This window comes from Myxine glutinosa, unplaced genomic scaffold (assembly GCF_964187855.1).
Source record: "Myxine glutinosa unplaced genomic scaffold, kmMyxGlut1.1 SCAFFOLD_759, whole genome shotgun sequence".
NCBI classification, from domain to species: domain Eukaryota; kingdom Metazoa; phylum Chordata; class Myxini; order Myxiniformes; family Myxinidae; genus Myxine; species Myxine glutinosa.
In genome coordinates, this window is record NW_027616854.1 from 90,001 (window position 1) to 103,279 (window position 13,279).

A 13,279-nucleotide genomic window follows, 5' to 3' on the forward strand; every position below is an offset into this window, starting at 1 on the left:
TCGAGCATTTGCAAAAATATTTATAAAATGAAATCACTCAATGGAGACCGCCATCGACCGGATGCGGAAGTTTGCATAAAACAATTGCGAAAAAGTTCAATAGGAGTTTGTTTCACCCGTCGTTCTTTGATTCACAATCTAATGAAACCTCTAATTAGTATTTAAAATACGTTAAGACCAACCTCGTTATCTTCAACGAAAATCGTCATCAAACACCAGAACCAATGAGATTCGAGCATTTGAAAAAATATTATTACGCGTTTCGGAGGGTGAAAACGGCGTCAAATATTCTAACATTGACGAAGAATTATTTTTTAGAAATCTCGCGGCCGTATGGGATAGTTTTTCACGGCCAGAAATATGGTATAAGCGGTTTACATATTTAGTTTAGAAATACGGATAGTTTTTCACGGCCGGAAATATCCGAAGTTGAGATGGAATTCACCGAATTAATCACTGCAAGCTAACGTCTTCTGGTGGAGGAAGCTGCCGTGCCCAGAGAGAACCAGTCCTGCCAGCGACTGAAGTTAGAAGACTACACACATACTGTGAAAACGTATGTTAAGCCCAGTTAAAATTTCTTAAAATAGGCCTTCAGCTAGCACATCGTATCGTTACTTCCTTAAGCTTCTTGTGACATTTATTGTATGCAGGTATTGGGGAGGACTGTCTGCTCTTCTCTTTTACCAAGTCTTACCAGGTACGGTACCTACTACACCTACCTACTACCAACTACCTACCTACCTACTACCAACTACCTAACCTACTGATGCCATGGTGATGGGTAAAATAGTCGAAAGAGGTATGCAGGTATTGGGTAGGACTGTCTGCTCTTCTCTTTTACCAAGTCTTACCAGGTACGGTACCTACTACACCTACCTACTACCAACTACCTAACCTACTGATACCATAGTGATGGGTAAAATAGTGGCAAGAGGCTTTGGCTTCGCCGGCTCATTGCGGCTTTGCAGTCGGTACTAGTAGCCGGCGAAGCCAGTGTTGTCAATAAACGAGTACGTATTATGTTGAAAACCTGATTATGCCTTGGCTCGAGAATCCGAAGCGCAGTGGGCGCAGCCATCTTGCGGATGCGGAAGTATGCATAACAAATTAAAAACGTTCATTAGGAGTTTCTTTCACCCGTCGTCATTTGATTCACAATCTTATGCACCTCCGATGTATTAATAAAATAATTTAAGACCAACATCGGCCCGCACGGGCCTGGTTATCTTCAACAAAACGCGTCACCAAACACCGGACCCAATGAGAGTCGAGAATTTGCAAAAATATTTCTAAAATGAAAGCGCTCAATGGTGAGCGCCATTGACCGGATGCGGAAGTTTGCATAAAACAATTGCGAAAAAGTTCAATAGGAGTTTGTTTCACCCGTCGTTCTTTGATTCACAATCTAATGAAACCTCTAATTAGTAATTAAAATACGTTAAGACCAACCGCGTTATCTTCAACGAAAATCGTCATCAAACACCATAGTCTAGTAGGAAGACTAGGTCCCCCTGCACCCCCCGGAGATATACTTCTAATCAGTGTTTCTAGATTGGAAACAATGTGTAGAAAATGACTAGCTATGGCCCCAAGCTGAAAAAATGTCCCACATACCATTTTTATGCAAATTACTGCTGCCATTATCAAAAAAAGACTAGGTCCCCCTGCACCCCCCCGGAGATATACTTCTAATCAGTGTTTCTAGATTGGAAAAAATGTGTAGAAAATGACTAGCTATGGCCCCAAGCTGAAACAATGTCCCACATACCATTTTAATGCAAATTACTGCTGCCATTATCAAAAAAACGATTTTTGACATATCTCAGCCAATATTGCAGATAATTGAAAAATGAAGGTGTCTAGACCCATGTTTTGAAGGGCATAGATCATGATAGAACTATTCATAACATGATTACATGTGTCTATGGTATACTAGTATGCTAATTAGTGCTTTATTTACAAAATAATCACAGTTTTACGAAATAATAGACTCATATTAAGGTCCGTCTACACAGACGTTAACACAAAGTTTTATTTTTCTAAATACCCTGTGAAATTCACCGAATGCCCTGTGAAACCTGGGATTCTTCTCCAGCTTTTTCAAGGGCCCGACTTTTCCCTTCCCTTTGAAGGCACTGGTGCAGTCTTCTCCGCTGAACACATAGTACCCCAGGAGAGTGGCACAGTAGTCCTCTCCCAGGGATTCTGCCAGCTCAGAGACGTTGACAAGTTGGCGATGCTTCCCTGACCCTGTATCCAGGTACACCGTCAGCTTGATGTTGTGGGCATGGTGGAGCAGGATCAGGAGGATGTCTGTGTCCGGTGTTCTGACTACAGCGTTCTTGTATCCGGTAGCAGCATGATGGAGGTACAGAACCACCCTGGTATCAGTCTCTTCCTGGTTGCTGTAGATCGTGGGGAGTTCACGTACCTCGACCTGAAACACAAAAAGGCACCGCATTTCAATCACCAGTCACTGCCAGTTTCAGTATATCTCCGGGGGGTGCAGGGGGACCTAGTCTTTTTTTGATAATGGCAGCAGTAATTTGCATAAAAATGGTATGTGGGACATTTTTTCAGCTTGGGGCCATAGCTAGTCATTTTCTACACATTTTTTCCAATCTAGAAACACTGATTAGAAGTATATCTCCGGGGGGTGCAGGGGGACCTAGTCTTTTTTTGATAATGGCAGCAGTAATTTGCATAAAAATGGTATGTGGGACATTTTGTCAGCTTGGGGCCATAGCTAGTCATTTTCTACACATTTTTTCCAATCTAGAAACACTGATTAGAAGTATATCTCCGGGGGGTGCAGGGGGACCTAGTCTTTTTTTGATAATGGCAGCAGTAATTTGCATAAAAATGGTATGTGGGACATTATTTCAGCTTGGGGCCATAGCTAGTCATTTTCTACACATTTTTTCCAATCTAGAAACACTGATTAGAAGTATATCTCCGGGGGGTGCAGGGGGACCTAGTCTTCCTACTAGACTACCAGAACCAATGAGATTCGAGCATTTGAAAAAATATTATTACGCGTTTCGGAGGGTGAAAACGGCGTCAAATATTCTAACATTGACGAAGAATTATTTTTTAGAAATCTCGCGGCCGTATGGGATAGTTTTTCACGGCCAGATATATGGTATAAGCGGTTTACATATTTAGTTTAGAAATACGGATAGTTTTTCACGGCCGGAAATATCCGAAGTTGAAACGGAATTCACCGAATTAAACACTGCAAGCTAACGTCTTCTGGTGGAGGAAGCTGCCGTGCCCGGAGGGTCAGAGAACCAGCCCTGGCACCTGACAGCGACTGAAGTTAGAAGACTACACACTTACTGTGAAAACGTATGTTAAGCCTAGTTAAAAATAGGCCTTAAGCTAGCACATTGTATAGTTACTTCCTTAAGCTTCTTGTGACATTTATTGTATGCAAGTATTGCCATTGGGGAGGACTGTCTGCTCTTCTCTTTTACCAAGTCTTACCAGGTATGGTACCTACTACACCTACCTACTACCAACTACCTACCCACCTACTACCAACTACCTACCTACCAACTACCTCACCTACTGATGCCATGGTGATGGGTAAAATAGTGGCAAGAGGTTTTGGCTTCGCCGGCTCATTGCGGCTTTGCAGTCGGTACTAGTAGCCGGCGAAGCCGGTGTTGTCAATAAACGAGTACGTATTATGTTGAAAACCTGATTATGCCTTGGCTCGAGAATCCGAAGCGCAGTGGACGCCGCCATCTTGCGGATGCGGAAGTATGCATAACAAATTTAAAACGTTCATTAGGAGTTTCTTTCACCCGTCGTCGTTTGATTCACAATCTTATGCACCTCCGATGTATTAATAAAATAATTTAAGACCAACATCGGCCCGCACGGGCCTGGTTATCTTCAACAAAACGCGTCACCAAACACCGGACCCAATGAGAGTCGAGCATTTGCAAAAATATTTCTAAAATGAAAGCGCTCAATGGTGGGCGCCATCGACCGGATGCGGAAGTTTGCATAAAACAATTGCGAAAAAGTTCAATAGGAGTTTGTTTCACCCGTCGTTCTTTGATTCACAATCTAATGAAACCTCTAATTAGTAATTAAAATACGTTAAGACCAACCTCGTTATCTTCAACGAAAATCGTCATCAAACACCACAACCAATGAGATTCGAGCATTTGAAAAAATATTATTACGCGTTTCGGAGGGTGAAAACGGCGTCAAATATTCTAACATTGACGAAGAATTGTTTTTTAGAAATCTCGCGGCCGTATGGGACAGTTTTTCACGGCCAGAAATATGGTATAAGCGGTTTACATATTTAGTTTAGAAATACGGATAGTTTTTCACGGCCGGAAATATCCGAAGTTGACACAGAATTCACCGAATTAATCACTGCAAGCTAACGTCTTCTGGTGGAGGAAGCTGCCGTGCCCGGAGAGTCAGAGAACCAGCCCTGGCGCCTGACAGCGACTGAAGTTAGAAGACGACACACTTACTGTGAAAACGTATGTTAAGCCCAGTTAAAATTTCTTAAAATAGGCCCTAAGCTAGCACATCGTATAGTTACTTCCTTAAGCTTCTTGTGACATTTATTGTATGCACGTATTGCCATTGGGGAGGACTCTCTGCTCTTCTCTTTTACCAAGTCTTACCAGGTACGGTACCTACTACACCTACCTACTACCAACTTCCTAACCTACTGATGCCATAGTGATGGGTAAAATAGTGGCAAGAGGCTTTGGCTTCGCCGGCTCATTGCGGCTTTGCAGTCGGTACTAGTAGCCGGCGAAGCCGGTGTTGTGAATGAATGCGTACGTATTATGTTGAAAAGACAGATTTTGCTGGATCCTTTGAGAATTTTGAAACTTTGACGCACCAAATCACTCCATGGAGGCCGCCATCTTGCGGATGTGGAAGTATGCATAAAAAATTGCGAAAAGTTCAATAGGAGTTTGTTTCACCCGTCTTTGTTTGATTCACCATATTATGCACCTCTAATTTGTAATTAAAATACTTTAAGACCAACCTCGTTCCCCGGGCCCTGGTTATCTTCAACGAAAATCTTCACCAACCACCGGAACCAATGAGATTCGAGCATTTGAAAAAATATTTCAAAAAAGCTTATAAAATTTCTTCAAATACTAATAGGCCCTGAGTAAGCACATCGTATACTTACTTCCTTAAGCTTCTTGTGACATTTAGAAATTATTGTATGTAGGTATTGAGGAGGACCGTCTGCTCTGCTCTTCTCTTTTACCAAGTTTTACTACTACTAGGTACGGTACCTACTACACCTACCAACTACCTAACCTACTGATGCCACAGTGATGGGTAAAATAGTGGCAAGAAGCTTTGGCTTCGCCGGCTCATTGTGGCTTGGCAGTCGGGTCATATTCGCCATTTTCTGTAAAGTTTGAAACTGAACTGAACTGAACTGAACTGAACTGAACTGAACTGAGTTTGAAACTGAACTGAGTTTGAAACTGAACAGCGGTAAACGTTGTTTCGTTTCCGGCAAGAAAAGAAAAATCAGCTTCTGGTTTTAAATGTAACGATGAGGAAATGAGGATGAGCCGATGAGGGGCTTCACGATACTGTTAAAAAAACTTACAGGAGAAGCTTGCGCCCCTTAACGGACCCCAGGCCTCAAGGCAGCGACCCCCTGATCCCCCTCTCGACGCCATTGCGTCCATCGATTCTACATTTCTACTGCTCTGCCTCTGCCCGAACTTCCTTCCGGTACCAGCGTGCGGCAGTAATTGTTCGATACATCCAGAAAATAAATGCAGGGTTATTCAAGGCTGGATGATGTGAAAATATAGAATGGGGGGAACATCTCATTATGGCGGCATTTTGCACAAGTCTACGTTTATTTATGTGAGGCCGCTGTCGATTACACCGTCAGCATCGGCAATTCCACACACATTGTTTGCTTTACCATTATTCCTATTCGGTACACCGGCGAGATTAAGGATGAATGATGTGAAAATAGAGAATTTTTCTGCAAGTTTATATAGATTTATGTGGGGTGAGGAGTGGGAAGAGGTGGGGTGAGGAGTGGGAAGAGGTGGGGTGAGGAGTGGGGGAGGTTGGGAAGAGGTGGGGTGAGGAGTGGGGTGGAGGAGTGGGAAGGGGTGGGGGGAGGAGTGGGAAGGGGTGGGGGGAGGAGTGGGAAGGGGTGGGGGGAGGAGTGGGAAGGGGTGGGGGGGAGGAGTGGGAAGGGGTGGGGGGAGGAGTGGGAAGGGGTGGGGTGAGGAGTGGGGGAGGTTGGGAAGGGGTGGGGTGAGGAATGGGAAGGGGTGGGGTGAGGAGTGGGGGAGGGTGGGAAGGGGTGGGGTGAGGAGTGGGAAGGGGTGGGGTGAGGAGTGGGGGAGGTTGGGAAGGGGTGGGGTGAGGATTGGGAAGGGGTGGGGTGAGGAATGGGAAGGGGTGGGGTGAGGAGTGGGGGAGGGTGGGAAGGGGTGGGGTGAGGAGTGGGAAGGGGTGGGGTGAGGAGTGGGAAGGGGTGGGGTGAGGAGTGGGGGAGGTTGGGAAGAGGTGGGGTGAGGAGTGGGAAGGGGTGGGGTGAGGAGTGGGGGAGGGTGGGGTGAGGAGTGGGGGAGGGTGGGGTGAGGAGTGGGGGAGGGTGGGGTGAGGAGTGGGGGAGGGTGGGAAGGGGTGGGGTGAGGAGTGGGAAGGGGTGGGGGGAGGAGTGGGGGAGGGTGGGAAGGGGTGGGGTGAGGAGTGGGAAGGGGTGGGGGGGAGGGTGGGAAGGGGTGGGGTGAGGGTGGGAAGGGGTGGGGTGAGGGTGGGAAGGGGTGGGGTGAGGGTGGGAAGGGGTGGGGTGAGGGAGAAGTTCAGTCAAGCCTCAAGTGGCTGTGCCGCCATCACGCACGCAGGCGTCTCGTCTCTCGAGTTCCACCGGCGGATTACGTCATCATACAAATACCAACGCGATAAAACGGAGTCACGACAGACGTCATGAAAGATCTTTCATGTTCACAATGGAAATACATCACTGCGTCGGACACGCCACATCACGAGGTATCGTGCACACGATTTGTTGCGTTTTAAAGCAAATAAAATTCACAAAACGGATACCGCAAGGTGACGTCAGAAGCAGTGTTCCCTTTCAACCGAAAACACAAGTGTTATGTTGTCATGACAACACGCGCTTCGCTCTGAGAAATTACGGTTAAAAGTGACGATGCTCGCAGCTTTCCGTTGATTCTGTCGATCGTTCTGAAGATTTTACTTCCTCCTGAACCATGGTGAGGTGAACATGAGCAGCTGTTGCTCTTCTAAGTCCCGGAAAAGCCGTTATTCGTCAATTATTCCTCCACCATCAAAGTTGTTTTCGCCCTGTCTGTCTGTGAGCACGATGTCTCACAAAGTTGTGGGCGGATTCGGACGAAAGTTGGTGGGCAGGTTGAGTGTGTTACAAGGAAGAATTGATTCGATTGTGGTGAAGATCCGGTTCCGGATTCTAGAATTTGTAAGTGATTCTTCACCTTTGAGAGGTTGGGCCAAAAACGATACACAGCACAATATCTTAAAAGGTTGTTGGTGGATTCGGATGATATTTAGTGGGCAGGTTGGTTGTCGGACAAGGAAGAATTGATTAGATTTTGGTGAAACTTCCAATTCGGATACCACAATTTGTAAGTGATTCTTCACCATTGAGAGAACAGGATAAAACTGACATAGCATGATGTCTCACAAAGTTGTTGGTGGATTCGGACGATATTTAGTGGGAAGGTTGGTTGTCGGACAAGGAAGAATTGATTCGATTTTGGTGAAGATTCCAATCCGGATACCACAATTTGTAAGTGATTCTTCACCATTGAGAGAACAGGATAAAACTGACATAGCATGATGTCTCACAAAGTTGTTGGTGGATTCGGACGATATTTAGTGGGAAGGTTGGTTGTCGGACAAGGAAGAATTGATTAGATTTTGGTGAAACTTCCAATTCGGATACCACAATTTGTAAGTGATTCTTCACCATTGAGAGAACAGGATAAAACTCACATTGCATGATGTCTCACAAAGTTGTTGGTGGATTCGGACGATATTTAGTGGGAAGGTTGGTTGTCGGACAAGGAAGAATTGATTCGATTTTGGTGAAGATTCCAATCCGGATACCACAATTTGTAAGTGATTCTTCACCATTGAGAGAACAGGATAAAACTGACATAGCATGATGTCTCACAAAGTTGTCGGTGGATTCGGATGATATTTAGTGGGAAGGTTGGTTGTCGGACAAGGAAGAATTGATTCAATTTTGGTGAAGATTCCAATCCGGATACGACAATTTATAAGTGATTCTTCACCATTGAGAGGATAGGATAAAACTGACATAGCATGATGTCTCACAAAGTTGTCGGTGGATTCGGATGATATTTAGTGGGAAGGTTGGTTGTCGGACAAGGAAGAATTGATTCAATTTTGGTGAAGATTCCAATCCGGATACGACAATTTATAAGTGATTCTTCACCATTGAGAGGATAGGATAAAACTGACACAGCATGATGTCTCACAAAGTTGTCGGTGGATTCGGATGTTATTTAGTGGGAAGGTTGGTTGTCGGACAAGGAAGAATTGATTCGATTTTGGTGAAGATTCCAATCCGGATACCACAATTTGTAAGTGATTCTTCACCATTGAGAGAACAGGATAAAACTGACATAGCATGATGTCTCACAAAGTTGTTGGTGGATTCGGATGATATTTAGTGGGAAGGTTGGTTGTCGGACAAGGAAGAATTGATTCAATTTTGGTGAAGATTCCAATCCGGATACCACAATTTGTAAGTGATTCTTCACCATTGAGAGAACAGGATAAAACTGACATAGCATGATGTCTCACAAAGTTGTTGGTGGATTCGGATGATATTTAGTGGGAAGGTTGGTTGTCGGACAAGGAAGAATTGATTCAATTTTGGTGAAGATTCCAATCCGGATACGACAATTTATAAGTGATTCTTCACCATTGAGAGGATAGGATAAAACTGACATAGCATGATGTCTCACAAAGTTGTTGGTGGATTCGGATGATATTTAGTGGGAAGGTTGGTTGTCGGACAAGGAAGAATTGATTCAATTTTGGTGAAGATTCCAATCCGGATACGACAATTTGTAAGTGATTCTTCACCATTGAGAGAATAGGATAAAACTGACACAGCATGATGTCTCACAAAGTTGTTGGTGGATTCGGATGATATTTAGTGGGAAGGTTGGTTGTCGGACAAGGAAGAATTGATTCAATTTTGGTGAAGATTCCAATCCGGATACGACAATTTATAAGTGATTCTTCACCATTGAGAGGATAGGATAAAACTGACATAGCATGATGTCTCACAAAGTTGTTGGTGGATTCGGATGATATTTAGTGGGAAGGTTGGGTGTGTTCCAATGACGAATTGATTCGCTTTTGGTGAAGATTTGAATCCAGATACGGGAATTTTTAAAGTGATTCTTCACCATTTATTTTTAGTATGCTGCGTTTGGCTGCTGGTTGCATCATTTCTCTGGAGGTGCTTTTGTGCCGCCAATGCAGCTCCCCAATTACCAGTGAGCTGGTACTCAATTTGCCGACCTTGGAAGGATGACAGGCTGAGTCAACCTCCCTGGCGTTAATTGAACGATTGACTGGGATTTAGAACTCAGGATTCTCGGATCCCACGCCAGCACCCGAACCGTTAAACCAACTCCAGGCTGTTCTTTACCATTGAGAGGATGGCATAAAACCGATATAGCACGATATCTCAAAAAGTTGTTGGTGGATTCGGATGATATTTCTTGGGGAGATTGAGCATGTCACAAGGACGAATTGATTCGATTTTGGTGAAGAGACGATTCCGGATTGTAGAATTTTATAAGTGATTCTTCACTATTGAGAGCTATCTCGGGTCAAAAACAATATGTCGGACGATATCTCAAAAGGTTATGGATGGATTCGGGTGAAATTTGCTGGATGAGTTGGTTAGATGACAAGAACAAGTCGATTAGATTTTGCTTCAGGTCGGAATCCAGATCTCGCCGATCAGTGGGATACAAAACATAGAATGTGCAGCCTGGCGGAGGTTTGCGCTCTTCCGAGTATAATCTGCTGCTTTCAATATTCAGATGTTGGAGGACATTTTCACGTGTCTCCGTTGCATCCGTTGCTCACACGAGCTGCTGAGATCCAAACAGATCCTGACTCACCGGGTGAGTCGAAAGGTTTCACCTTGACAGTGTATTATATTACTTCGGATTGTATATTGTACAGAAATGGAAAGAATGATTTGCTGAACAAAATGTAATTATTCATTGAATTCTTCCATATGTTCTGCCACTTTTTCTCATTGTTGTACGACAGTGCAAAAAGAATGCATTCTGCAAATTCTTGAGTGGAAAACTTTGGTTTGTCAACGAAGAATGTATTCCAGATTGGATTTCCCAACAACCGGTACGTGGTGCGGAGTATCGGAGTATGGGACTACCATAGAGTTTGAAAGGCCAGTTCTGGAGTATGGGACTACCATAGAGTTAAAAAGGCCGGTTCTGGAGGATGGGACTACCATAGAGTTAAAAAGGCCAGTTCTGAAGTATGGGACTACCATGGAGTTAAAAAGGCCGGTTCTGGAGTATGGGTCGACCATAGAGTTAAAAAGGCCATTTCTGGAGTATGGGACTACCATAGAGTTAAAAGGCCAGTTCTGGAGTATGGGACTACCATAGAGTTAAAAAGGCCAGTTCTGGAGTATGGGACTACCATAGAGTTAAAAAGGCCAGTTCTGGAGTATGGGACTACCATAGAGTTAAAAAGGCCAGTTCTGGAGTATGGGACTACCATAGAGTTTAAAAGGCCAGTTCTGGAGTATGGGTCGACCGTAGAGTTAAAAAGGCCATTTCTGGAGTATGGGACTACCATAGAGTTAAAAAGGCCAGTTCTGGAGTATGGGACTACCATGGAGTTTAAACAGCCGGTTCTGGAGTATGGGACTACCATAGAGTTAAAAAGGCCGGTTCTGGAGTATGGGACTACCATAGAGTTAAAAAGGCCGGTTCTGGAGTATGGGACTACCACAGAGTTAAAAAGGCCGGTTCTGGAGGATGGGACTACCACAGAGTTAAAAAGGCCAGTTCTGAAGTATGGGACTACCATGGAGTTAAAAAGGCCGGTTCTGGAGTATGGGACTACCATAGAGTTAAAAAGGCCGGTTCTGGAGTATGGGACTACCATAGAGTTTAAAAGGCCAGTTCTTTGGCATAGGCCATACTCCCTCCTTGAGAAGTTCCATCATTCACACTACATGGACCTCTAGGTGATAGGAGACATGGCACAGGCAGTGTAGGATAAACAGCCTTTACTTTTGACTTACTTTGAGATGCCATGTGAGGTCAGAGCTGCATCACCATCATTCACGTGCAGCAGCTGATTTCTGGTTGCATCATCTCTGGGATCACTGCTGTACCATTGATGCAAAGCCCCCTGTAGGTTGGCGTAGGAACCTTGAATTAGGTCAAGCTGCCAGCGTTGTGGAGGTTTAATTTCAATTCGGGGGGAACAGTGGGGGGGGGGGGTCAAGAGGGGGGGGGGGAGTTATGCATGAAAGGGGGGAGTGGTGGGAGAGGGTGGGGGTGGGTTGCTGTGTTGTTATAATGATCAATCTTCAGGTCCTATGCCATGATTTGTGCTTTATTGTCTTCCTGTAGTTCCTTCTACATAAAGGCAACATCCACTGCCCAAACTGCTTATATTTCCTTGGATACATTGGGAATCAGCCACTTCTCCCCTGCTTTCCATCCAAAATTTTTGTGAGGAAACTGCTCGTTTGGTTCGATCAGTCTTGCCTGCACGATACCGTTTATCAAGATGTACCAGAGGACAACATTAACATCCATAACGTAAGCAACTGATAATGGTAACACAATGGACAAAAGTGTTCATTATAAATAATTGGCTTGTCCATTTCCATTTTTGCATCAAGATAATATTATCATATCATCAGACCTTCCTGTTTTCATCATCATCAGACATTCTCTGATGACATTCTCATCTGAAAACAATCATCAGACATTCTCATCTAAAAATCCCTCAATATACTAGGACAGCATGACCAAATCCCAAATACTATGTTTATTTGTTTATTGTCTAACTATGTCATTTCGTTCATGTCAAATACAGTAATGTCCTTGTCTTACACATGACATCCTACTATTAATTTCCAATAGGTCACGAGCTTTGACACCAATACAATTTTTTATTATGGACTCTCGGCATCAAAAAGCTACAAATATCGAACAGTTTCAAATGGAGCACCGAGCTGCCTTAGAGCATTTAAATTGCATCAGACGTGGCAATAAAGGTGAATTGTTGCTCCCAGCTTGCCGGCTCGATGACAGAAGGCTATTTGCACAGCGCCACCTCCATCCCTACCCCGTTTAGAATCCCGTGTGGGCATGGTAACTTGCTAGTTAAATGACCGTTGAGTGCGATGAGAAAGGCGGCACCATTGTTGTCGTGTTACTGGAAGCCAGAGTATCCCTGGAAGTGATGGCAGTAACGACACTTCCCCCAAGCTCAGTGTCTGTTAAGTGTTTGTCTCGTGTGTGTGTGTGTGTGTGTGTGTGTGTGTGTGTGTGTGTGTGTGTGTGTGTGTGTGTGTGTGTGTGTGTGTGTGTGTGTGTGTGTGTGTGTCAGCTCCATTACGAGCCTTCGACCATGTATTTAAAAAAAAAAAAAAATTGTATGAACCTATAAATGCTCCTTCGACTTTGTAGAAAGTAAAGCAAGGTGTAAGTACTTCAAATTGTATTACACTAGCAAAGAACCCATCATTATGGGCGTGGTAATTTCCCCAGAATTACGGACGGGTAAATTCCCGCATGACTGATTAATTGTGTTGACTTGTAATACCCCCTCATGCCAGGTGGTGCTTTATGCTACAAATTTACATAGAGAATTTGCTTCCTTCGAATCTGAGTGCAAGGGGCGATTAAATGTTTTTTTTATTGCATAAAACCTTTTCCTGTAAACCTAGAGTACAACCACCTGTTTTCAACTCATTCTGACCAGCAGATTAGGAATGCATGGACGTCAAGCAAACAAACCAGAACAGCTCTCCGAAGAGCACTCCACCAGGCAGAACAGTTTACGTTTTGAATCCCACCGATAGATAGGCCTAATCTGGATTCGGACCTGAACCAAAATCTAATCGGCTTGTTCTTGTCATCTCACCAACTCATCCACCAAGTTTTGTCATAATCCGTCCACAACATTTTGAGATATCATACTGTAGAGGATT

General features: G+C 44.2%; 1 long non-coding RNA gene across 1 annotated transcript; it reads left to right on the forward strand.

Annotated features, from left to right (window-relative positions):
- Window positions 1-7,285: 7,285 nt before the first annotated feature.
- On the forward strand, window positions 7,286-10,606 carry LOC144889093 (uncharacterized). The gene is made up of 3 exons (XR_013621587.1): window positions 7,286-7,480; window positions 10,113-10,196; window positions 10,348-10,606. It is a non-coding gene; the product is annotated as an uncharacterized LOC144889093 (long non-coding RNA).
- The last annotated feature ends 2,673 nt before the right edge of the window (window positions 10,607-13,279 follow it).